The 26,562-nt window shown below is 37.3% G+C and overlaps 1 protein-coding gene across 3 annotated transcripts in view; it reads right to left on the reverse strand.

Annotated features, from left to right (window-relative positions):
• The window catches only part of NUCB2 (nucleobindin 2), a 736,170-nt gene that overhangs the window by 691,549 nt on the left and 18,059 nt on the right, over window positions 1–26,562 (reverse strand). The window contains exon 1 of one of the 3 annotated variants that reach the window (XM_044082708.1): window positions 25,157–25,342. The exons of 1 other annotated variant lie outside the window; for it this stretch is intronic. The gene's annotated coding sequence lies outside the window, so the exon portion shown is untranslated. Of the gene's footprint in view, window positions 1–25,121; window positions 25,343–26,562 lie in introns of those variants that run through there. One more of the 3 variants, XM_044082709.1, reaches the window with a different exon arrangement.

The following is a 26,562-nucleotide window of genomic DNA, read 5'->3' on the forward strand; positions in this document are numbered from 1 at the left end:
TTTGTATTTGAGGACAAGTTCTTCATACAGCATGATGGTGTGGCTATGGGCACCTCGTGTGCCAATAGCTATACCAACATGTTCTTAGCTGCATGGGAGGAAGACATGTTATTTGTTAAGAATTGGTTCAAGAGGTGGGTACCTTTTTATCGTCTTGTGGACAATGTGTTCCTTATTTGGGATGGACCCACAGATGAACCAAGTGTATAGGTTGGATGAACAATATGACTGAATATTTAAGATTTACTTTGAAGTACTCATCCCATAGGCTGGAATATTTGGATGTGTATGTAGAAAGGGTTATGGGCACGCATATAAATACTGGTGTCTTTAGGAAGGAATGTTATACGAACACACTCCTCCATAGACTCAGTATGCACCCACAGTATATTTTTAAAAATATCATAAAAGGTCAAGGGATGAGAATCTCTCGCCTTAATGCCACAGATGCTGGCTTTAAATCAGAGATGGATATGTTTAGGGACAGATTGCGAGTATGTGGGTACAAGGAGGAAGAGATAAAGATAGGTCTTAAGGACATGGACATCTACAGACAAGAGAGAGCTGCCCCATAACTTTCTGGTCATAACAGGAATGCTAGAGCCAATAGAGAAAAACAGTCTGGTATTAGGATACCGATGTATTACACAATGGTGCCATCATAGACATTATCAACAGTCACTGGCATGTCCTAACCACAGACTCAGTCAGAGAAATTGTAGGGGACACTCCGATATTTAGATTCAAGAATAAATCTAATCTTAAACAGTTATGTCAACAACATCATAGACCAGGTTTAGGTGTTTGTATGGGGACTACATCTTGTGGCCACTGTAATTTTTGTGAATATGTTAGGACTACTGACAGTTTCACACATCCAGACACTGGACAGATGCATAGGTTCAGGGTGTCAGCTAATTGCAATAGTTTGCATGTAGTATACTTGGCAGTGTGCCAAGGTTACCCCTTGTTCTATGTCAGTAAGACAGACAGATTGTTCCGGCATAGGATGAGAGAGCATCTATATGCCATCAGGGTTTAGTACATGCAAAATGCATTAGCAAAACATGTTCTAGCATTTGGGCAAGAACATCACTTTAAATTTATGGTCATAGACTATGTGCAGCCCATGATTAGGGAGGGTAACATCAGAAACAATACAGAGAGGAAAGAAACCAACTGGATAGTAAGGCTGAGAGCTGATAAAGGCTATGGCCTTAATGAGAGAACCTCTATCAAACCTATTTTGAGATATAGGAGTTTGGTTGTTTCACATTAGCCTTTTAAATACACTGAGGGGGGTGTCTAGCCTTTTTCACCTTTGTCATATATACAGATTTGTAATATATGTGATCAGGGTAACACAATAATGTTTTAATGCAGAAGTGAAGTTGGAAATGAATGCAGCTTTGATTTTTTAGATAGGATGAGATGTATAGAGTTTGTGCCCATATCACCCTTTTGACTCCAAGACATTCATGGATAGTGAAATATGTACATTTATGTTCAGTCTAGAAATTGTTCCGTAGGATGTATATAGCCTTTGACTGCTCTGAAATTTTAAATTTATTTTTATATATAGGTAGAATGGCCAATATGTGAGCTGATTCACTTTGAATGTTTTAGGTAGAATAGTTTTAATTTTGAATGTATGCTCAATGACACCATGTGTAATGCTTCATTTAAGGTTTTGATTATGTATTGTTATATCTGTTATAAATGACAGTTTTTTAGTGTCAATGTTCAGGGATAAAGTATGTATATTTATTGTTTTATATTGTATTATCTGGCAGCAGGTAGAAAATGAAGTTGTTTCCCTTTAAATGGGAAAGTGAAAGGCTCGCCTTTGACTGTTGCAGTATTTAAAGAGTGCAACTGGAGCATTTGAGTTTTTAAGGTCTGAGGAAGCAGTACGTGAAAGCCCTAACCTGTTGGATTTATGTGAATAAAAGATCTTTGCTTTTATACATTTTTTGAGTATTCTGGATAATTCAAGTGAGCCTGGTCACCTCATACGTGGTGCTGTTGTTGGACTTACAGAAAACACAGTTAACAGACAAAATAACTTTTTATCTTTGGAAGTAATGTAACTTTTAAGGTAATAAGGAATGAAATAGAGAGTTTTATTTAGAGAGTTTTATTTAAAAAGTTAATCTGCAGTCATTATAAAAAATTACATCTAGAAGTTTAAAACTTCTAGGTTATCTTATTTTAATTGATAAAGATTCTGATGAAACATCTGAATGAGAGATAATAAGCAAGTTTTAGAAGTATCTAAAATTATCTAAGTAGTTCCCTAACTACTTCCCAATTTTCTCTATGTTTATTATAAAGGATTATTGCCTTAGATTACTTTTGGGGGAAAACGGAGAAAATTTCTTCTGGTTGAATGAGGTAATACTTTTTAAATGCAGTCTTGTTTTCTAAATATTTTTTTTTTCTTAAGTTTGGTGTACTGTAAAAAGCTAGAGCCTAAACTGCTGACCCTCAGTTCTCCATAATTTAACAAAATTAACTGATCAACTCAGCAACTACATAAATATGGTGTTTACAATGGAATAAACAAATCCTGCAGGGGAAAGCATTCCATACTGCTCTGCTGAGGCTTTGGCCTCCATACAACAAATGCATAAACTTGAGATAGCACACCATTAAAGAACAGTATGCATACTCAGTGTGTGCTAAACACTTGTTTATGTACGTATGCACATAAAAGTAGGTGTAATGTATACATGTAGTGCATGCAGCACCCTGATAATGCTCTTCTTTTAAACAATTTCAGGCTTGTTAACCACCTTTCTGATATGATGCACTGTTAAGACAATTTCGTGCTGGAGTGGTAACAATGCTTAGCAGGAATAGGAAGCAATTAAAAAAGGAAAAAAAAAGCCCACATACAATGTTAAAGTCGAAATGAAGTGTTTACCATCTTCTAAATGATCTTCTTGGGTGCCCACTTTCTGCATAACTCTAAACTGTCCCAGACTTTGCAAAACATCCTTAAGTTTGTCTCAGATTTTTGCCCTGTCTTTCATAAGATGACTGATTTTCTGGTAAGTCACTCAGGAATACAGACAGTCAATGCAAGACATTATAGCCTTGCACTTCTTGCTCTTAAAATTCGCACTAATGCAAATCCTTTTGTTGCATCAACTTCTCAGGAGCATTAGAGCAACAGTTAAACAGTTCTGGATTTTCCTCCTTGGTCTCCCCATTATTTTTGAATTTTCTCAGAATTTCTAAGGAAAGAAATTGAGAGGTACAGTCACAGATCACACAGTGATAAGTGCTTTACTGGCTTTCAAAGCCAGTAAAACACTTCCCAATCCTACACTTTCTTTTTTGTCTAAATGGTGGTACACAGAGCAAATGGTAGCCATCTGAAATGTCTGGATCTGTTGGCATGAGCCCCAAAATGTGGAGAATGAATGAAAGAACAAACTTAAAATCCAAATTACCATTTTCATTTCTTTGACTATTACCTTTTCTCACAGGTATGACGATCTATGAGCTGGTACATACAAGTTCAGGAGATGTGGCTACTTGCCACCCTTCGTGGGGAGTGCAGGAATACTTGTCATCCACGTAAAAAGAGGTTTTTAAGAACAGTGATTTGAGATTCATTCTTCTCCAAGTTTTTGGTCTTTTTTTTTTTCAGCTTTTACACTAGGCCCTTCGAGTGCTGACATTTCAGTGGGGAGCCAGAGCAGCTAAAGCTCCACTCACTACAAAGAATTATGATCTGCTTTCAGAGGATAAGCATCTGAGTTATTGACATGGATGCTAAGAAATTTACCTTGGCAACCATGTCTCAAACACAAGCTGATTATGACCAAGAACTCTGTCCTAGTTCTCACACACAGAGACACATACGTATATCTATATGTGTGTGTGTGTGTATGTACGTATATTATATATATGTGCGCATGTACATATGTGTGTGTATATATAGAAATATATATGTGTTTGTATGTACGTGTGTATATATATATATACACATATATATATATATATATATATATATATATATATATATATATATATATATATACACACACACATATATATACACACACACACACACACACACATATACACATACATACATACATACATACACACACATATAAAAAACACACACAGGTACGTTCGGAGCAAAAACACTTCACATCACCAAAAGAACACCATCCCCACAGTGAAGCACGGTGGTGGCAGTATCATGGTTTGGGTTGCCTTTTTTCAGCTGGAACTGGGGCTTTAGTCACGGTTGAGGGAATTATGAACAGTTCCAAATACCAGTCACTTCTTGGCCCAAAACCTTCAGGTGTCTGCTAGAAAGCTGAAGATTAAGAGGAATTTCACCTTTCAACAAGACAATGACCCCAAGCATACATCCAAATCAACAATACTCATTCTTTGCCATGGTGGAGCCTTTGGGTTTTGTTGTTGCTGTTGTTGTATTATTAAATTATTAAACTACATATTACTTTGTTGACACATAACACATCAACTTACTTGACAGACTACCACTGAAAATTGTGGCACAAAGCATAGAATTACAGGGATTACAAATGTAAACCTCACAGTTTAAATCCGGGTTCATTTTCAAAGAACTTAATTGTTGAAACATTTTCCTGTGTATTTTTTTAAGTTTCACATGGAAGCTCCAACCCATCACATCCCTAACTATATAGTCTCACACTGACTAGCATGTAAATCACTAGCAATTATGCTATAGCCAATAATCTATGACCCATCTACTGTATAATAAATATCAACCACCAAAATTTCATGCAGAAAAATCTGCACTCCACAAAAACCTCTTGAAATAAATAAATGGTAACCACCACATACACAGAATTTTATGTGCATACAGACTACCATATACATATATTATATTTGCCCACACAGACATAAATGCATACACACATTATACACACGTGTATACATACGTGTATGCATACACACAAAAAGCATGCATCAATTTGTAATTAATTTGCTTTGTACTTCACACATCTCAGGAGACTCTGAAAGCTGTCCCAGCAACCAGTGTACACAAGGCTTTGAAACTTGCACTAGCCAAGACACTGGTTTATTGCAGAATGTATATATCCACTCACTCACATACTACATGCACATTTACATGCAATTTGGAAACTCACTAGAAAACTATTGCATGTCTTTGGGAGAAGAGAGAACCATCTAGAGAAATTCAATGCAGATACAGGCAGGGCATGTAAACTCCACACACAAAAACACTGCAGATAAATATACACTATAATATATACATCATGTAGTAAAATCTAGAACTTTCCATTCCTTGCTAAAGTACCAAATTCAATAAACTGATGATTCAGTCAGTTCACTTCTGTCAATTGGGATACAGCAGATTACTAGCTGGATGATCAGGATACATCCAACATAGCCTCACCAATAACAGCATATGTTTCACTTGTAAAGATTTGTTTGGCAACACCAAAATTTTGAAGTTTTAATTTTTCATAAGAAGCTAATCAAAAGCCATGAGATGCATACGTAACTAATTCTACTGATGTGGTACATTTGGCTAGTTGCACAGCCTGTATGGGATTTTATGTAGGTAAAACGAATCGCTCCCTTAAGGAGCGTATTAGAGAACATCCGAGTTATATACATAAGGGGTATCTAAATAATGCTCTTGCTAAACATACATCAGCGAAGGGCACTAACCATATGTAGAGAAGATACATTGGAACATTAGGATGGGTGACTATAAAACATATACCAAGAATCGAGAGCTCCACTGGATTATAAAATTACAAGCAGATAAAATTCCAGGGTTGAACGGACGAGTTTCTTTGAGAGCCATCCTTAAATCCAGGAATCTTTTAAAATAAATATTGAAAATTAGTATAATATTTAATGAATGATAGTGATGATTGGTTATTTTGAACGTTCCTAGATTCTATGTATGTTTTTATTAGCCGATGATCTGTTATCATATTTAACCAATTTTGGTTTATTCAATTATATGGTCTGAAGAAGCACTCCATAGCGTGAAAGCACTTACCAGTATTTTTGCCTGTAGAATAAAAAGTTCATTGTTTTTTTTTTCGACCTTGGTCTTGCTGCAGCAATTTGTCCTTCTCAGTGTATTTGTGTTTTGCTACAGCACTATTAATTCCTAAAGGGTTTTGTTAATTCATGCATACATTACACCCACATCAAGAGCACTGTAATTAGAAGTGTATCTTCTTACTTCCAGAAAAGCCCACTTGATTATTGTCTATTTATCAGTAAAATCTTCAAATGCACTTTTTATGACAATCTAAACCGTTTTTATTTCTTTAGAATCACATGAGGTTATCAGACATCCATTACATCACAAGTTTTACTGTTTTATAGTGCCTCTGACACAATTATATGAAGGAAACTCCTGCATGGACAAACGGCACATCAATGAACGCAAGTTAAATAAAGCCAATCATTATCCAACGAATATCCAAAATAGGTATGAAACCAAGTACAAGAACCCCAAAATACACCCTTTTCCTAAAAAAAAATAAAAAAAAAAAATGCTGATTTTACAAATCCAAAACAAAAAGTTATGCAAGTAGTTCATTTCTGTTGTATTTGTAAAAAGTCCATAACAAAGAATCCAAATCTAAACCGTTAGTACTGCTCTAGTAAGGTATGTCATTTCTGATGTGCTGTATGAATAGTGCTTATTTGTATGGCAGAAATTTATTACAAACTTCTTTAGCTAAATGGATACATTTACAGTTAAATGAGATAGTAGACTTAGACTTCCAATGTATGACAATGACATTGACAAAATTGACCAAAGAAGAGGCATTTGGCATACTGGTATGATTTCTGGAATTGAAACCCTGAATAGAATAAAGGAATACGTAATTTAAACGTAACCAGTCAACATATGAAGTTGGAAGGACATCTCCAACATTTGTAGATTATGGCCATTTTATGTGAGGTTAAAAAGCTCCTATGTAAAAATCCCCACGTGTAAACTCTCCACTATGGAGAATACGTTGTCTTTCCTATGGATTCCAAACTAAGTTTTTTTTTGCTGTAAATTCTTCTGTCAGTTTTAGTTGAATAATCCCAGAAAACCAAATCTAAAGAGCCAAAGCCACGTCTACTGATTTTATATGCTTTTGATATAAAAGTGTACATAATGGAACCATTACTAATAACAGAAACATGTTTCAATATTTTAAGTATGGTTTGATGATTTATACCCAAATGCAATATAATTTTATTCTGAATGAATTCCTTACAAGTTTGAATATCCAGCCAATTACAAATGTACAAGCTGTATCTGGCTATTAAATAAGCTGCTGAATGAATTTTATTTCCAGACATAAACTGATGCCAATACTACAAGTTACTTTTCTTTAACTCTTAACATTTTATTTCCATCGAAGGAAATTAAACATTCACTAATAAAAGGTATGGGGAATACTGCTATTAGTAAGCGTTTATCTGATTTGAGTACCCAAGTCTTTTCAAACTTAAATGACTTATGAGACAAAATGATGAGAGTTTCTATCATTCACCATATAAGCTTTTAAAGCCCACATAAATACATTCCTCTTTTAATCAGAGGTTCAAATACTGATTTATTATTTTCTAGTAACATTCTCATGAACTGATTTCCAGCTGGATGAATATGCTGGAATAAGCCAGAGTAGTACAGCATTTTTAACAAATGAATTCAAATAAAGATAAATGTTAGGAAAACCAATACCTCCCCTTTTCACAGCTAGTTGTATGCCAGTGTAAGGAGATTCTGGATTTTTTTTTTTGGGGGGGGGGGGTACCATAGGAATTTGAGCAAGATATCTTTTTTTTTATTGTTCCTTTCAGGGAGGAAATTCATGATTGACTGATAAGAATTTTAGGTAATATGATCAATTTAATTAGGGATAGTATGTCTGCAAAAAGTAAAAACAATCTTTTCCAATTTTCCACTAATTTCAATATTGTACTGATTAGGTGCTCCTAATTAAATGATAATGATTGTCTGAAAGTAGTGCGATAAACTGAGGGGCTGCCAGCCCAGCTACTTGAATTTTGTAAATAATTCTTTGTCATTGTAAATATTAATATGATCCAGGATTGTTTCACAAATGTAAGAAAACTGTTATGTGCTGAACTTCAAAAATGTAACCACAGTGCACCCTGCTGGAAGTAAAGAATTTTACAACCGTGTGTGATCTCAAGCTCGGAGACAGGATGTCTGCAGCTGGAAATTCTATCGTCCTAAAACAGGGATAATTACTAGGTTTCACATATAAAGCTGTCTTTTACTGCTGTGGCTTCCTGGCAGGTGCAGATCACAAAAATGCTACATTTTGAGTTCCGTTAGCCTGAGAACTAAATCAGAAGAGGCAAGAATGATGCAATCTGAAATGGCTCAGCAGTAATGAGCATTATCAATTTAAGGACCATCTCAGAAAGAAAGAACTGCAATTTGTATCTCATCTTTGGACCTGCAACATCTATCTTCAGCACTTCTCATCTGCACTTGCTTTGCTCTGTATGTAAGACTTAAAATTACAGTGATTTCTAGATAGGAACTTAGTAAGCTTTGTCCAGATGTTTTCTGTATTTATGCGAGGGTCTCCTCTTGTTGTTTTAAAGTATTTCCTGTGATTCTGAATTCTGTTGTCATTGTATTGAGTTATTGAGTATTATCTTGTGCTTTGATTTAAATATATTTAAACCTTTTAAATTGTGGCTGGTTTGTTTAGAGATAATTAAACTACCTGCATATGTATTTGGCGACATTTTATAAGCTACTCCTAAACAGCCTTAAAAGTTTGGTCACACTTACCATTTGGATAACAGTAAAATTACATAGTAGAAATGGTCACCCTTTGGGAAGAGCCTTATAATAGCTGATAAAGAGGTGGTTGGTGGCAGTGATTACTATCTTACAGTCTGGGCAGAAGGGTGCCTAGCTAGTAAACCTGTGCCAGCCTTCCCCAGGAGTGTCTGTGTATTTGTATATAAATCAAATCTCAAAGTGTGTGTGTGTGTGTGTGTGTGTGTGTGTGTGTGTGTGTGTGTGTGTGTGTGTGTGTATATATGTGTGTATATATACACACACACACACACACACACACGTGTCAGCTACTTGAGCAGGGGCACGCAGTACACAGAGGGGGATAGATGTTTTGGCTTTACCACGCAGCTGAGATCTTAACCCTATAGCTGTGCCAGTGGGGAGTCTTATTGGGAATCTGGACAGAGAAACTGACTGATCTCTGTGTGCTCTTAAGGGAAATTGTACTTTATTGTGTGTGCACTTGTCATCCTCCCAATGTGCACGTCCTTCACTGGTGTTAGTGGAGAGGATTGAGGCTCCTTGATTATTGGGCCAGTGCAGGGGAATCAGAAGTAGATTCAATGACAACTCCTAAATAATTAAAATATGTTATTATCCCAATTAAAATTCTTACATGAGATTAGCTTTGCTGATATTTTATCAGAAATGTTTTGGTTTTTATTATGACTGAATTTTAAACCTGACACTTTCTCAAATAAATTCACAGCAATAACTAAAGTGTTCCAACCAGGTTTCAATATCACCACACATTAATAAATCATCAGCAAATAACTGAATTTTGGGAGAGAGAGAGACTATCGATTAAATTAGTGCCTTTTATGTTTTTATTTCTTACATAATTATCAAGTTGTTCTATTGCTACAGCAAAAATAAGGGAGACAAAGGGAAATCTTGTTTTGTACCTTTTAACACTAAGTGGACTAGAAATATAATTTTTTTAGAGCTTTTGGAATAATACTATGAACTCTGGGAAAAAATTATAGACATGCAGTACTTTGAATAAATAAGATCAATTTATAGAATCAAATGCTTTAGCCATATCAAGACTTCAAGATAATTCATTCTTTTTATTAGCAATGTCTAAGGAAAAAAAATCTTGTATTATCATGCACTTTCCTATTAATAATGAATCCTGCTTTATTTTCATGTATTAGCTCAGAGATTATGGTATTCAGTCTTTCTCCCAGAACAGACATCAATATCTTATATTGTAGTCTACATTCAAGAAAAATATTGGTCTAAAAGATAAACTATGTGGACTTTTTGCAAGGTTTTAAGATGGGAGAAACTAGAGAACTTCCATGAAGGTGGGATACTGGATGTAGTTTTAACTTGACAGAAAATGGAAAGAAGATTTTTTTAGTGTAGTATCAGGAAAAACTTTATATAACTCTGGGATTAGTCCATCCAGTCCTAGTGCTTTGTTGGGCTTTAGATGTTGAATATGGTCTTTTAATTCTTAAAAGGTGTAAGATTTGTATAGTGTTCTTTTGATAATCATTTAATGTTTTCTTCTAGAAAGCTCCCAATAATCATGGTGTTACTTATATTCAACTTAGAACAACTTTTACTTTATCTCATAAAATCATGTCCGAGATCTCACCATTATTATTTAGTTCCATGAATTGGTTAATTTCCTTTAAAACCCATTCTTGAAAGCCTTTTACTTTACTTATGTATGCCTGGATTCTTTGGCAAATTGTCGGGGCTAAAAGCTATTTTAAAATGAATGGCATAATCTGATAAGGAGCACGAAACAATCAATGCTTCATCTATTTTAGAGTAAATAACTGGTTACCAAAATTTTATCTACATGTGTCCGACTACCAAATCTATAGGAGTAGTGGGTGAATTTTAATGAACAATGTGATTTTATTTCAAATAAGTCCTTCACGTTTCTTGTATTTATGTAACTGTTTAAATGTTTAGCTGCTGAAGAAATTTTAAAAAGGATTTACTGTTTGCTGTATCATTATGATAGCATACAATTAAAATCACTGACTAAGCAATATCTCCCCCCCCTGGAGTGTACTCTCATGACATCCAAATATTTTACAGTTTTTGTGCCAAAGTCAGTTATCCAATATGCATTTGTGTGTGTATAAAAGCTTTTTTCCCCACTTTATTACTACCATCCTAAGCACACCATCTTTATCTGAACACAAATCTACAATTTCAATCTCAGGTCTAGCTAAAGTTTTTTTTTCCATAGAATAAGGATACCTCTTCTTTTATATTTAAACAGTGAGCTAACCAATACTGAAGTGTCTTTTAACAATAATTTAAGTATACTGACAGTAAGTGTGTTTGTTGAAGAAATATAACAGCCTTATGCAAGAATAAATAAATACTTATGCTACTTCTCATAGGTTTATTTAATCCATTAACATTTAAGGAGAGACACTTGTATACTGACATTAATTAAAAAGAATTGTGTCAATGACATTTCATAATTTTGTTCTGTGCAGCTTCTAATGAAAATCATAATGGCATTTACTATGGACAAGAGAACACTAACTTAGATGCAATGCAAACAGCTCAGAAACCTTCAGCATGGAGCACATTTTTCCTAGCTTGCTATGGTTCCCAGACAAGCCACCAATCAACCAATCCATGACATCTACTGGCCAAATTCTGCAACTGCCATCAGAAAAAAAAAGGACTGAGGAAATGTGTTGGGACAAATTATAACATGAAAAAAGGAAGACCCTTATTAATAAATCAACTCAGAATATAAGCTGCAATAACCATATATAATATTGTGCCAACCTCTATTATGAATACAGATTCCTAGGGAAAAGCTAAATAACAGATAATATAACATAGCGTAAGTGGGAACAGCATGTGGTTCATAGGTATGTACTAGGCTAATGGCCCTGGAGCCTTTACAAGCCTAGCCCATAGAAGTGCCCTGGCATTGTGCCACCAGACGTTAATTCCCAGTGCATCCTTCAAGCACTCTCACTGGAGTGATCCCAGAGGCGAACTTTTTACTTTCCATCCATTCAAGATTTGTCTTGAAGACGGCCAGTGAGGTGCTCTGCTGGACATGTACGAGAAGTCTATTCCATAGCATGGGCAGTCTCTGGGTTATGAACCTGTCCCTCCAGCATGTTCTGTTGATTGTGGTAATGAGGTTGAGATCTCTGGAGTGTGTGGTGCGGAGATATTGGAATTGGGATTTCTTTAGATGTAGCATTTCTAAACACAGCTGGGTCAGACATGGCTTTGTAAGTCAAGCAGAGATCGCCTCTTAGTAGACGATATGAGAGAGAATAGCTGGAGTTTTTTGAGTTTGTCCATGTAGGACATGTGTTTAAGGCCTAGGATCATCTGCGTATGGTACTTTTGTGGCCTCTCCAGCTGTTGCAGGTGTCTAGTGAGGTACACGCCAAATGGGGCATTATACTCTATGGTTGGTCTAATGAGAGAAGAGTAGAGAGAATTGATGACCTCTTTCTTCCAGGATGCAAAACCCTTGGTAATGAGATGTGCCACATAGGACTTTCTGACCACAGTGGCAATGTGGTGGTCGAAGGAGAGGTTGCTGTCAACCTATGTCCCCAGATCTCTTATAACACCTTCAGTGGGCTCCCATCAATGTGGTAATTAGTGGGAAATGAGTTTTTCCCCCAAAGGGGATGATGACACATTTTTTGCATTAATGTGTAAGGCCATGGTTTTGACACTAGTCACTGGTCTCACAGAGGCCTTTCTATAGGATGTCTGCATCACTTGGGGAGTTAATAATGGCTCCCAGCTTGCAGTCGTCTGTGAACTTGGTCAGCCAGAGTCCCTCCGTGTAGGCTTGTATTTCTGAGAGGTATATGCTAAACAAGAGAGGACCCAGGACTGATCCCTGTGGGAAGCCACTCGTGGCTGGTTGGCAGTCTGACATGCAGTCCGCTACTTACAAACGGTGGGTTTTGTGAGCCAATTTGCAACCCACCTAACGATATAGAGGTTGATGCCTAGTTTGGTGAGTTTATCAATAATTCCAGAGTGAGGAATGGTATCAAAGGCCTTGGCCAGATCGAGGTAGGCTGTATGAACTGCCTTACCTTCATCCACAGCTCTGGTGACTGACTCAAGTCAACCAGGATGAGCAGGCATGATCTACCTTTCACAAAACCAGATTGCATGGGATCTATAGTTTGGAGATTCCCTATATCCTTGTTAATTTGGTCCATGATGATGTGCTCCACAGCCTTATATATCAGACTAGTCAGGCTAATGGGGCGATAATTTCCAGGGTCTGTAGTTGCTCCTCCTTAACGGAGAGGAATGACTGCAGCAGTGGACTATTCGGTAGGGCAAAGCCTGAGGTGAGGCTGTGAGTGAACAGGGCACACAGATGTGGTGCCAGTTCACCTTGTAATTCATGTAGAACACAGCCAGGGATAATGTTGGGATCCCACGGAAGCTTTATTCTTGGATTTGGACAATGCATCTTTAACCTGTGCTGCAGTAATGCTGAGTGCCTGGCATTCTTCTGGTAATGAGATTGGTCTTTAAGGGGGGGGGGGGGGGGAGAGAGGGGTAAAGTTGGCACTGAATCTGTCGGCCAGTATGTTGGCAATATCGGGTTTATATCACAATCAAAATCCCAAAATATGGAACACCATAAGCTCGAACTTGGAATTTCAAAATGTGATATAATCGAAAGCTCCGAGAAACACACACACAAACAACACAAGCACACCAAAAAAAGTAATCCACACATATACACTTAAAATCCTACTTCTAACCCTACACTAAACCGTACATACACTACTATCTACCCACTTAGCTTAACCCAAACCCTAAGGTCCATAACTATCGCACACTCACTTTACCCGCTCCCTAACCCTAAGGCCCCTATCACACAATTACCTTAACCCGCTCCAGTCGCACACTTACCTTAACCTGGTCTGTAACCTTCGTACCACAGTGGAGAAAATAGCGAAGTGGCAGAAACAGCCCACCAAATTCTTTCCCTAGGAAAAAAGTCGATGTTCTGCAGCTTTGCTATTTTCAATGTTCACTGTTTTGGGTTCGATATTAAAACATTCAAAGTTTTACTGCTTTGATGTTAGGATATAAATATGGCCATATCTGTTGGCTCAGTATAGGAGGTACCATTGTGCAGTAACTCAGAGCAAATCTGGGTATTGCCATGGAGATTCTTGATATAATTATAGAAGGCTTTGTGATTGATTAGTTTGTGGTCAGATCTAACCAGGGAGGAAGTGACTACTGGTGTAGAGCAACAGTTGCCCATGTTAGTAATAACCAGGTCAAGGATGTTGCTTCCTCGAGTGGGGTTAAGAATGAGCTGGTCCAAGGCATTGGAAATGATGAATTCCAGGAACCGTTGGGCCAGTGCATTGGTGCACGAGTAGTTTTCCCAGTTGATGGAGGGGTAGTTGAAGTCACCTAAAATGAATGAGAGTGTTGGGTTGGATCTTAATAGTTTCCAGGGTGCTTAGCAATGTGGAGTGAGTGTCTTGGGAAATGGTTGGGGACCTATAGCAGGCTATGACCTGAATCGCCATTTTACCCAAAGTTAGTTGTACCTGGAGTATCTCAGATGCGCTATGCTGGGCTACTAGTCTGGATGTGTGCATACCCTTTATGAATATGGAGACACCACCACCTTTGGAGCTTTGGCCCATGTTCTGGGGCTGAAAGGTGTGGAATGAGTTATAGCCTGGTTGCGCAGGGGGAGGGGGGTTCTGCTGCTTTAAACCAGGTTTCCGTTATAGCACAAATGTCAATGCTCTTCATTTTGAGGAGTACTTCAAGCGAGTGCATCTTGAGATTTAGACTTCTAGTGTTGAGCAGGATGACACAGATTTTATTTATTTATAGTTGTTACGGTGGTAATTTGGTCTTTGGAACACTGCCTAAAAAGGACACTATAGGGGTGGCAAGAGCCTTAGCCAGTACCTGGAAACCCAGGGATGACAGATGCAGGCCATCTCTGGCAAAGCATTGAGATCTGTCAATCATGTCATCCCAAGCAAACAGATATTGAATCCCCTTAAAATGACACTGGAAACTTAACCAATTGGTGAAGTCAATCAATTTCTGTTTGTACTGCATTATTCTGGGCGATGGTAGGATGCTGCTTAGGACGAGGGTCATACCTGCCTGGGCCACATAATCCCGAGAGCTCTACCATGTCTCTCCATGTAGTCCAAGGAGGTGTGTCTCAGGTCATTCACACCCACATGGACAATGACCGTCATACTTGTACTTGTTGTGGAGTGACCTGAGTGCATGTGCTATGTGTCGGATTCTGGCATATGATAGACAGCTGACTGTTACCTTCTCCTTATTCAACCCAGTCAGTGGGACATCAGTGCGCCTCACTATTGAGTCACTTATGATTACTGTATTGGGCAAGCTGTTATGCCTTAGGGGCTTAGGTTGAGGGGCACACTGTGTAGGTGAGCTATGTGTCTTGTGGTTTGTGCTGTGTTGTGGTGGTCGATTGCGTTTCTGCCTTGGAGGTCTCTGCTGTTTGAGTAGATTTCTATTGAGAGCCTCCATGAAGGTGGGTGTGTGGTTTGTGTTTTTATGTGAGGGCTGTGATGGTAGGTGGTGTTCTGGATGGCTATGTGTTCCATGTGGTGTGGTACAGGTGTTGACCTTCTCCTCTTGACCAGCTCTTCCGATCTTGGCTGGAGAGTGCATGGCTTCCAATTTGGATATGTAAGTGCATCTCTCACAAGTCTGAGTATTGGAAGGTAAGAGGAGAGGGTTGTCTGTGTACATGAGGCAGTTGCTACACTGCCTCAGAATGCCCAAGTTCATCAGGTTAATAGGAGAAAGCAAAGGAAACTGACCTTTAGACATGCCAGGAGGGATGGTCATTATTACCAAGTACTGGAGTGGTTTCCTTATTAGACACCTAGTGCTGATAGCACTTATGTCTGCTACAACTGCTACAAAATGCCTGATGAAGTGCTAGGTAAATAAGCTAATTAAAGTGCAAGAGAGAAGAGATCTAGTAAGATCTTAAGGGAAAAATTGAAGAGCAGACTTTCTGGCACCGTTAATATACTTTAAATGCAGTGCAAACTAGCACACGAGTGTGTGGCAATATTAAAGTAAATGCAGTTAAATGAAAAAATGACAAATCAAATGCAGAAAGCAGTACAATCAGAAAAAAATCAAAATGATGGTACTTGTCTCTCTTTCGCCTTTCTGTTGCTCTTGTTGTCTGCAGGATGCCAAAACAGGATCAGCGGAGCTTAAACAATCACACACGGGCTTTTAAACCAGAAAATTGAAAAGGATAGAAAAACTGCCCAAATGCCCAATAAACTACAATTTCAGAGCCAGAAACCACTCCTCTTGTGGTAGATAAGCTGGAAGGCTCCCTTCTAACACAGAAAGGTCTGGGGAACTCAGAAACTTATAAAACAGTCCTGGATACAGCAATTCTGTATCTGGACTACTAATAACAGGAAAGGCAGAAAACAAGCTTAAAGTTCAGCGTTAAGAAGAGTTGAAGGGTAACACTGAAAACTTTCCCTCTTTACTGTTAAAGGCAATCATGAAGTTGCAAGATTTTTAAAATTAAATACAAGTATTGTTACTTTTATATATAAAAAAAAAAAAAAAAAAGCTTATGTTTTAATTTCAAGTAAAATGAAGGTTGTAAATAAAAACAAACATTCAAAAGTCTGTTTTTTACATCCGTTTTTTCTTCTTTGTTAAACACGCAATTTAGTGTTCAGATGTCACAATTTACTTCCTGAATTCAATCACAAAAGTTTCTTCACAAAGATGGAGGCATTAAGAACACCCAGAAACTCAAGCGGACTTCAAAAAGCTTAAAAAGTTAAATAGGTGGGAATTTAAACTGTAAAAAGGAAACTAAACTCAAAGCTTGCGAATACATCATACAAGCCACGAGCGAACCAGAAAGCTGTTTTCAGCACTCCTCCCCCTCTAAAATTTGAGAACAGTTAAAAGCATAATTTACGTGAATACAGACTTTAAAATATTAATCCCAACCAAGAGAAGAGCACTTAAATCAGTAATTAATAAAATAATTTGAAAGAGAAGGATAACCATTTATATAAAAGAAAAGCACAGCATTTAAAAATCACCATCACTTTTTTATATCACAGTATTTCAACATGCTACTGTAGAGAGTTATAATTATATGGAGGGGTACAGAGTGCCTGTGTTAATGCAGACAACTATACTGCTTAAGCATTATGATTTATAGCATTCAAAATGCAATATTTACTGTAGGACTGCTAAGCTTTTCTTTTAGATTACACTGTATTCTAAAGTGACTGAGTAGCTGAGAGTAAAATATTTAACTTGAATAAGGTAATACTTTTTATTCTCCTTTAAGTCATTTCAGTCAGACAATTTTTTTTCACTGATGTTATAAAAAAGAATAAGGAAACTCACAGATTACATATTTGTATCTAGCTTTCTTTTTTCTTTGACTGACTGGTCATTTTTTTATGCTTGTCTCTTTAAATTGATGCTGAAATCCATTTCTTCAACTGCATTTAATAACTTTTTCCTGAACAAAAGTGGTAGCTTCCTCTTAAGTATCAAATTCCCCCCACCCTTTTCTGGTAGAATGTCTTGATGTAGCACAGAAGATCAAGTGAGTTTTGATGCCAGCTTTTTTCAGGGATTGTAAAAGGTATAGCCGCGGTGGTGAAGCTGTAGCATTGTTGCCTCACATCAAGAGGTTCTCCTGTTCGATTCTCGGCTGGAGTGCGGGGAGTGCCTTCTTTGTGGAGTCTGCATGCCCTCCCCGCAGTTGGGTGGGCGTTCGGAAGACATGTGTAAATGGGCATGCCTTCGCTGAATGTTAAACGTCGAGCTGGCACCTCGGCATTCATGAAAATCTACTGCCAATCATTAGCGGACCGGAGTTCCGCTGCATCGACCCCTAACCGGGAAAAGCCAAAAGACAACACCAACAACGCAAGTTTTCCTTTCAATACTACAAAAGAATAAAAATCACTGTCAGACCCGATTTGTGAGTCTCAATTTCAGAGGTGAGAGACCAGGCAGTTCAGGACAAGGTCTTTATCTTGACTAGAAAAGAAAAATTTTACAGTGATGGATCTTGGATGGATGGATAACTTTCCTATTTGAAGGGATTGTAGTAAAGATCTGTGCGCTCTTTCCATACCATAAGGTAGAACTTCTGGTAGGTTTAATATTTTACGAATCCTTGAAGAAAGAAAGTTCACCATATTTTCCCGTTCCATTTGTTCTGGGACACAGTAGACTGATCTTATTTCTTCTGGCTCTACTTTCCCGATCATGTATTTTCTCAAGTTTATTTTGTCCTAGCAAGAATTCAGTATTTTGTTCTCCCTCAGATAACATGGAGTCCATATCAGAAGCAGTCTTCTATTGGTGCCATCTAGATTTTCTGTTATTTAAGGACATCATTTAGTAGTTATTTGTTTGGTGCAGTCTTGTTTGTCCACATTGTAATCCAGTTTGTCTATTTTGAGAACAAGGTCTTAAATCTTTGAAAGGATAGACTATAGCTCTTTCTTCATTGTAGCGTCTTGAGCAGTCTCAAAATGGTTCATCTTCCTTCAGAGATATCCTCCTTACTTATTTCCTCTTGATGTTTGACAGGACTGTATAGGTAACATCACTTGATTTTTTTTACACCAAAATTATCCTGATATTCAGAACTTTTAAGTGAGAATTTATAAAATGACAAAGAAATCCTGTCAAAAATAATAAAATGAAGCAGAGCAGAAATTATATGCTGCTTTCAGCTTGCCATCCTGGCCACAACCCCCCCCCCCCCAAAAAAAAATACACCTCTGAAGCTTTAAACTTACACGTTCAATGTTAAATGAAACCAGACTCACTGGCTAATGTTTGAGAGGATAAATCTACTAGTAAATCCAACCAAATGGAAAAAGCGCACCAACTGCAGAAACAAATCTTTATTGCAATCACCAAAAAGTAAAGTCCACATAAACGCTTTACTGAACAAGTGCGTTTTCGTCCACATCTAAGGAAAGACTTCATCAGATGAATTAATTAACTCTAATTACTGTTTAAATACACTAATTAAAATCAAATTAACCAGTAGTATTGTTTGCATCCTACCTAAACCAATAAAACAAGAAGGCTCATATATGTTAAGAACTCCATGGGTACTTAGTATAATGTTAAATCATATTAAAACATTATTTAGACATAAAAACACTTTAAAAACAGTTGAATATGTATTTCATTGCAATTAAATTCATATATTGTTATAAATAATTAAATACAATAAATAATCATAGTTTACAAATGTATTGTTTTGCTTTTCATTTAAGTGCGGTCTGCTTGCGTTAAAATAGCACCATCTACTGTTCAAGTAGTGTCTGTGCAAGTTAATTCTATATTTTAGCTGCTCTCAACTTTAAAACTGGGGATAACAAAATATGTTCATTTAACCCAGGTAACCTGGTGGCTTCTAACAGTATTTGCCACCATAATTCTTTATACTCAAGCCATTCTTCCCAAAGACCACCTCTCATCTCCTTTTTAACCTGCTCAAGCACAAAGAACAAAAATTTAGAGTCATTACATACTCTAGTATGTTTGTATAGAGCATTTGTTTCTTTGTTCTTGAGTATCTCATATGTGTGTTCGTAAATTCTTTTTTTCAGCACCCTCTCCGTCTTACCGACATAGAATGAGTTGCATTTTACACACATAGCCATATATACCACCCCCTTTGATTCGCAATTGTAGTGACCTGTACTATTGATATTAATGTCCCTAGCATCTAGGTAAACCTCTCCTTTATTAAGGATGTATTCACACTGATTACAGTGTCCACATTTGTAAGTTCCATTTATAATGTTACTTAATACACCCTTGTTAATAATATTGTTGCAAGCATTAATCCTGTTATTTTCAAGTAACTTTTTAATGCTCCATGCATTCTTGTAAACAATTTTAGGAATACTTTCATTAATGTTTGTAATATCAGAAAAGGATACAAATTTGTCCCATTCCGTCTGAAATAACTTTTTCACCTTGGAATTAAACATATTGTATTCCAAAATCAAAGCTGATTCATAATGTAGTTCTCCTTTTTGATTCTTCTTATTGGGATGACAATAGTTGACAGTGTTACCAATATCGTTAGTAAAACCCCTGGTGTCTGTCAAGCTACCTTTTATAGGTTTGAATTTAGTTAGTCTACTCTGCTCGACCTCTGTTCTTATACTTTTAATGAAATCAAGTGGGTAACCGCTTGCGCAAAACATCCCTTCCAAGGTGTTACATTCTGTAAAAAAATCTTCATCCCTGCTAGTCATGCGACACCCCCTCACAAACTGCCCCTTAACAATGTTCTTTTTGCAGTGTGGGGGGTGTGCACTAGTGAAGTGCAGGAAGGAATTACAAAAAGTACTCTTTCTGAATACCTTTGTTTCCAGGTCCTTTTTGTTCAAACTTTTATACACTTCTATATCCAAGTATTGTAGCCTGTCAGTGGAAGTAGTGTGTGTGAACCTCAAAAAGTTAGTAGTATTCTGAATATAGTCAAGGAATTCAGATAATTTGTCGTTACCGCCTGTCCAGAAAATAACAATATCATCCAAATAGCGTCTGTAAAGTGACCAATATTGCTTGTATTCTGAATTCAAAACAAAAGTAGATTCCCAACCAGCTAACACAATATTGGCGTACGTAGGTGCGCATGCCGCGCCCATCGAAACCCCTCTTACTTGTTGGTAATATTCACCATTAAAAAGAATAAAGTTGTACTTGAGTACTGTGTCAGCTAGTTCCACTATTGCTGTCTTCTCTGAGTGTGTAAGTGTTTTGTCCAAAAAAAATCATATCTTCAAACATACTCAGCCCCTCATCATGGGGTATACAAGTAAAAAGATCTAGAACGTCTATTGTGACAAAAATAAGATCTTCAGACAGGAGGTCAGGAGTAATGTTTCTCAACAAATCCCATGAATCCTTCAAAATAAATTAGTTGTTATTACAAATGTGTTTCGTCATTAAGTCTACATATTTAGCCATGGGAAGCGTTTTTGAACCATCAGCTGCTACTATTGGTCTTAATGGTGGGTCACACACATTCTTGTATATTCTTATCAGTAGATAAATCTACTGCAGGGTGAGGGCAAGTTGAGCTACACCTGTTAACCTATTACAACTACATAGCCAAACAATACTTGAAGGTGAGAGAAAGACTCCTTCCTCAAAACACTACAACCCTAGTGATGTAATAACACAGAGTGCATCTAGAACAGCTAGTCTCTGAAAAATATTATGCTATTTGTTTTTGCAATTGTATTTGTTGTTGAACAATGACTTAACTGTATTGCATACCTGCAATGTTTATAACGAGAATCTCAGTCTCATTCAAACTGTACTTGGCAATGTGTTGTATACTCATACGCAAAACATTAGTAAACCTACAAAAAATAAAGATGAATAACAAGAACATCTTTATCTATACCATCTGATATTATTTGTGCATTTGCTTCAGAGTATTCTTAAAGTAAATACATACATAAACTTTAAGCAGAACAAATGTTGAGCCAAACACAATGAATGGTCAAAAAAAATCAGAAAATTTGGATTATATGTTTATCTTAGCTCCTTTACATGCATCAGATCACACAAATAGTCCATCATAAGAGGTTCTGAGCTACAAACACCAACAGATATTATATTCATCCATCAGTTATGAATGTTGTTAGGAATGAATTCTTAAAAATGAGTGAAGTAAAATAAAAGTTCTTTAAAAGTAAAGTCTCTTCACAGAGTGTGATCTATCTTTGGGTAGTCTCTGCTAAGCAATGACATTCACACCTATATGTTCATTATTTCACTGAGGTTTTACTCTGCTGTGAATATTATTTTGTTGCCTCCATTGTAAAGGAAAATGAATGTGAAGTTATGCTCCTTTAGTGTTCAATCTTTTATGCAGTCCCTTTGCAAAGCAAAATAAATTTTGCATTTCAAGTGCAACTTCTAATTTAAATATGAGAATATCTCTCCCACTCATTCTCCTCCCTCCCCCCCTTTCTTTGTGGAATAATGATGGCTGAAGATTTTAATGGGTTCTCTCTCATCATGATACCTCAAAGTCTGCTTAAGCACAGAAGCATGTCTAAGTGTCCTATCCCCCCCCCCAATTCTAAACTCTTCTCTTTCCTATCCCCATCAAATTAAACTAGTGAAAATCTGAAGTTCTCACAACTCCTGTTCTTTTTCTTGGTGTTTTGCATGTTCACAACAATTCAAAAACGTTAGCCATCTGAAAATTACTGGACTTGCATGGTCCAACACAATGCCCATTCCCAGGAAAGGAGGGCAGAGATTTTCCCACCGAAAACTTAATCTTACTGTGCCAGCAACAGCTTATGTAATGTGTGCTCTACTCAGATAAACAAAGTAATAGTGCAACAAAGTGGGCTTGCAATCTAAGTATAGTCTAAAAAAAAAAATCACTATATAAACATAAAATCGGAACCCCAAAAACATCAGTAGTACTGAGTGCTACATTATAACTGCCGTATAAGCCATTCAAAACTTGAGAAATATGATCATAACCAACTTGCTTTGTGTTGAAGACGTGGATGAAGACTGTTCACCCTGTTAACACGATTGTACAGGCAGGTACACTACAAATCACATCAAGTTTGCTGATGGCACAATGGTGCTGGGCCTCATCAGTAATGACGATGAAACAGCATATAGAGATGACATAGAAAAACTGATGACTTAGTGTGGAAATAATTTAGCACTAAATGTAAACAAGACAAAAGAGATAATTGTGGACTACAGGAAAAATCACAAGGAACATTCTCCCCTCACCATCAATGGGGAAACAGTTAAAAGAGTGAGAAGCACAAAGTTTGTGGGAGTGCACATCGATGAGGACTTGTCTTGGAACACAAACACAATTGCCATAGTCAAGAAAGCGCACCAGAGAATACACTTTTTAAGAAGGCTGAGGAGAGTGAATCTCCCATCAACAGTTCTCATTACCTTCTACAGAGGTACGACAGAAAGCATCCTGATGAACAACCTCGTAGTACGGTATGGAAGCTGCTCTATCTCTGCACGCAAATCCCTCCAGAGAGTGATGAAGACAACTGAGAGGATCATTAAAGACCACCTTACCACGACTTGCACTTATCCAGATGTCTCAGCAGGGCCAGAAGAATAATTAGAGACTGCACTCACCCTGCTTACAGACTGTTCCTGCATCTATCATCTGGAAAGCGCTTCCGAAGCATACATTGCAGAACTACGAGACTCAGGAACAGCTTCTTCCCTAATGTCATCAGGCTGCTGAACTCTAGTAACCACTACACTCCATGATGGCCAACTGGATCAGTAGAAACTCTCACATTGTGCATTATGCTGGTTACCAGTCTCATCTAACACTTAGTGCAATATTCACCATGACTGTAACTTATAGGCCCATCTAGGGCAGTAGCAATGCAGTAAAATATCTCTTCTTTCAGTGCAATACATGCAAATTCATAAATTAACCAAAGTGCAGCACTAATCTTCACAGCATAATACTCAAATGTCTCTTTCTGTGCAAGGATCAATGCAATGTCTTAATCAAGTGCATGTGCAATACTTAAATCTCATGCAAGTAAGTGTTCAGTTCGAAACATGTTAAAATGTGTTCTAATCATGTGCAATATTAGTTTGACTACCTGCATGTCTGTAATGTAATAGTGAGGCATTACAAGTGTAAATGTCTGAAAATAGTCTACATGTCTGCACATTGAGTCTGGAGACACGGAATTTTGTTCAGTTTTTGCACTATTTTGTTCAGTTTTTGCACTTGTGTGATTTCTGAATGACAAAGTTTTGATGTCAAGGCTTCCACCCCTTTGAGCAAAGCTAAGCACTAAGGTACTATGTCAAGAACACACAGAGGTAGAAACAGTGAGACCTAATCATACACACACAAGCACACACCAAACTAATGCAAGTTTGTAGTCCAAAATCCACTTCCAATACAGAACAAAGATCCTTTTATGAGCGGCAAATCACCTGCACAGTAAGCTAAAAAAGATATCCCAAGACTGAGTGTATACTGAATAATGTTATATCTGAATGAAGGAGCTCTGATAATAAATCAGCATTTAAATAAACAGTTGCTACTAAGAGAAAGTTGTAAGTTGTACAAGTTTTACACAACACAACTCAATTTCCTACAATTAGGAATTAAGAGTTTGGAACTGTACTAAATTGTATTAGACAGTGAAATAAATGCAGTTTTTTCTGCCATTTCTTAGAATGGATAAAGCAGTTAGTTTCAACAACCCCAACAAAAAGTGACAAATCTTACACTAATCAATTTACCTTGGGAGAGTAACAGTAAATCAAGAGCACAACATTCATATGCATACCGCACTGCAGGTTTCACTCATATAAAAATATACAAACGTACGAATCACAACTTAAAGCCAATGCCAAAGGGTAACTTTCACTAGATATTGTTCAATGAGGCGATATAGATGCAACAAACACCTGCAATAGCAAATAAAGATGAAATAATACGTAGTCAAAGCAAAATAAAAACAGGACAGGACACAAAAAGCTATGACAATGCCTTATTAGAATACTATACGAACCTCACTCCGAGGTCACGTTGTGTGCCTTTGCTGCTAATAAATATGTGAGACTATTTACAACGAGTAACATAACAACAAATCTTAACATTTCATATGGCTTATGGGGGCGAGCAGTCATTAATGCATTCAGAAAGCCACACACAGGTAACTGTTAAAGAGCAACAAGTCAGACGATGTACTGTACTTCAGTCTGCACTCTGATTACAACCGTTACTAGTTGTCAGCAGTGCTGTTACAAAATAAAAAAATGACACAATCACATTTATATCGTCACTATTATAGTAAAATGTTATGTTTAAGCCAATTTCTGTCTTCAGACAAACAGTGCAAACATGTTCTATACAATTGAAAAGTACATGTCCGACAACAAAATGGCATACTTTACTGCAAACTCATTCAACAATTAAACCCATTACACAAAAAAAAAGAACAATCTGAGAATATCGATACCCATGAAGACACAGTTATGACTCACTAAAGTTCTCTTGGATGCCAAGGTTTGACAGTAAGCTTTGCTCCTCTGTCACGTAATAAGTAAGCCAATCAGCATGTACATATTCTGAAGATGCAATATTTTTCATAAATGCAAGGTTAAGCCAAGCCACACGCCCACCAGCCTAAAACAAATGTTTGCAGAATACTTCCCTCACCCTCTTATGTCTACGTGGGCCGCTGTTGGGATTACCTGTCTGGAGTCCAGATGTGCTCCCACCTCACGGTAACTCAGAACTACTTTTCTCTTAAGCGTCCTAGCCTACTTAGTAACGAAAGCTCAGCTGGGAACGCTAAGATGCTTCCGGTGTCGTGTCGCTACATTACAATACTGCTTCTCGAGGCCCCGTCAAAGTCCGGCGTGTTCATGTAACGTAAGCACATGCGCCCTTTGTGAAAGATTCAATGAGCGCGCCCCGGCTGTCAATGGGAGATGCTGGTGCGCGCGCTTCAGCTGTCAATGGGAGCAAATTACAAGCTGTTAGGAAGCTTCACAATTGTGCTGGTCAAAAATGGAAAAACAGTGTATTTAAACAATTAATTATGTTTGTTCCTGGGGTCATACATACATTTCTCAGCAGATCTACTTACTGGTCACTGGTGCTTTAGAATCCACCTCGTGCAAACTAAAGCATAGGCACGCTTTACTTACAGAATCGTGCTGTCACTAAGTGGACGCACCGGTGGTTGTGAAAGGACAGCAGACGCTATTAGTACTTCATTTTATGTGGCTGCTGACTTATAACAGAAATGGAAAAGGCCAGATCATAAAACACCATGAACTACGGAGTGTTAAAGTGTAATTCTAAATTGCTAGAGCAGAGCAGAACAAGGAGACAGACCAAATATTGCAAGTGGAAGCACAATCTATGTGACCTTTCATAGTCGGAGCAAGTAATGACAACTCTTGTCTCCAATTTCTGGCGACGTCCCTAATTTTGCCTCAAAATTTGCTGCAACTCCTGAAATACGTAGTGAAGTAACAGATCATTTGATTACTGGAATATGGACAGTAAGGTATAAACTAAATTCATATCCCTCAACTGTACAGATTTTTCGCAGAATGTCCAAATTTCGGCTTCATATTTTTGGTCTGTTTTTTTTTCATAAAATTGTGATTTTTCTGGCTAATTAGTGGCAAATCATTAAAGACTGAAGATGAAAATAATGACAAACATTTGAGTTTCAGACTTCATTCCCTTCAGAAAATATATTCTAATACAAAACCTGTTGGTTTGTAAGAGCAATATTTTAAAAAATTGTCCCTGTTTTGAGACTTTGACCCATTTTTATTTATGGCTTTGTCCAGATTTTTTTTGCTGTAAGAGGTTGATAGGTATGATAAACTTTCTAATTGGACAATGCCAATATTTAAAAAGGTAAATAACTGCATGGAGCCTCTTTCTTTGATTATTTTCCGTGTGCTCTAATTCTTGAGTTAAGATACTGAGAGCTAGTAAGAATGAAGTTAATGGTCAGCAGTATTGAGATATAATAGATGACATCAGATCTCTTAATTGTGCCTACTTTGAAGGAACGTACATACTTTCACATTTGATTTACCCCTTCACATGATGTACCTGCATTTGGAAGATTGCC

Source organism: Protopterus annectens, chromosome 9.part0 (assembly GCF_019279795.1).
Source record: "Protopterus annectens isolate FY-2018-M chromosome 9.part0, PAN1.0, whole genome shotgun sequence".
Classification (NCBI taxonomy): domain Eukaryota; kingdom Metazoa; phylum Chordata; order Ceratodontiformes; family Protopteridae; genus Protopterus; species Protopterus annectens.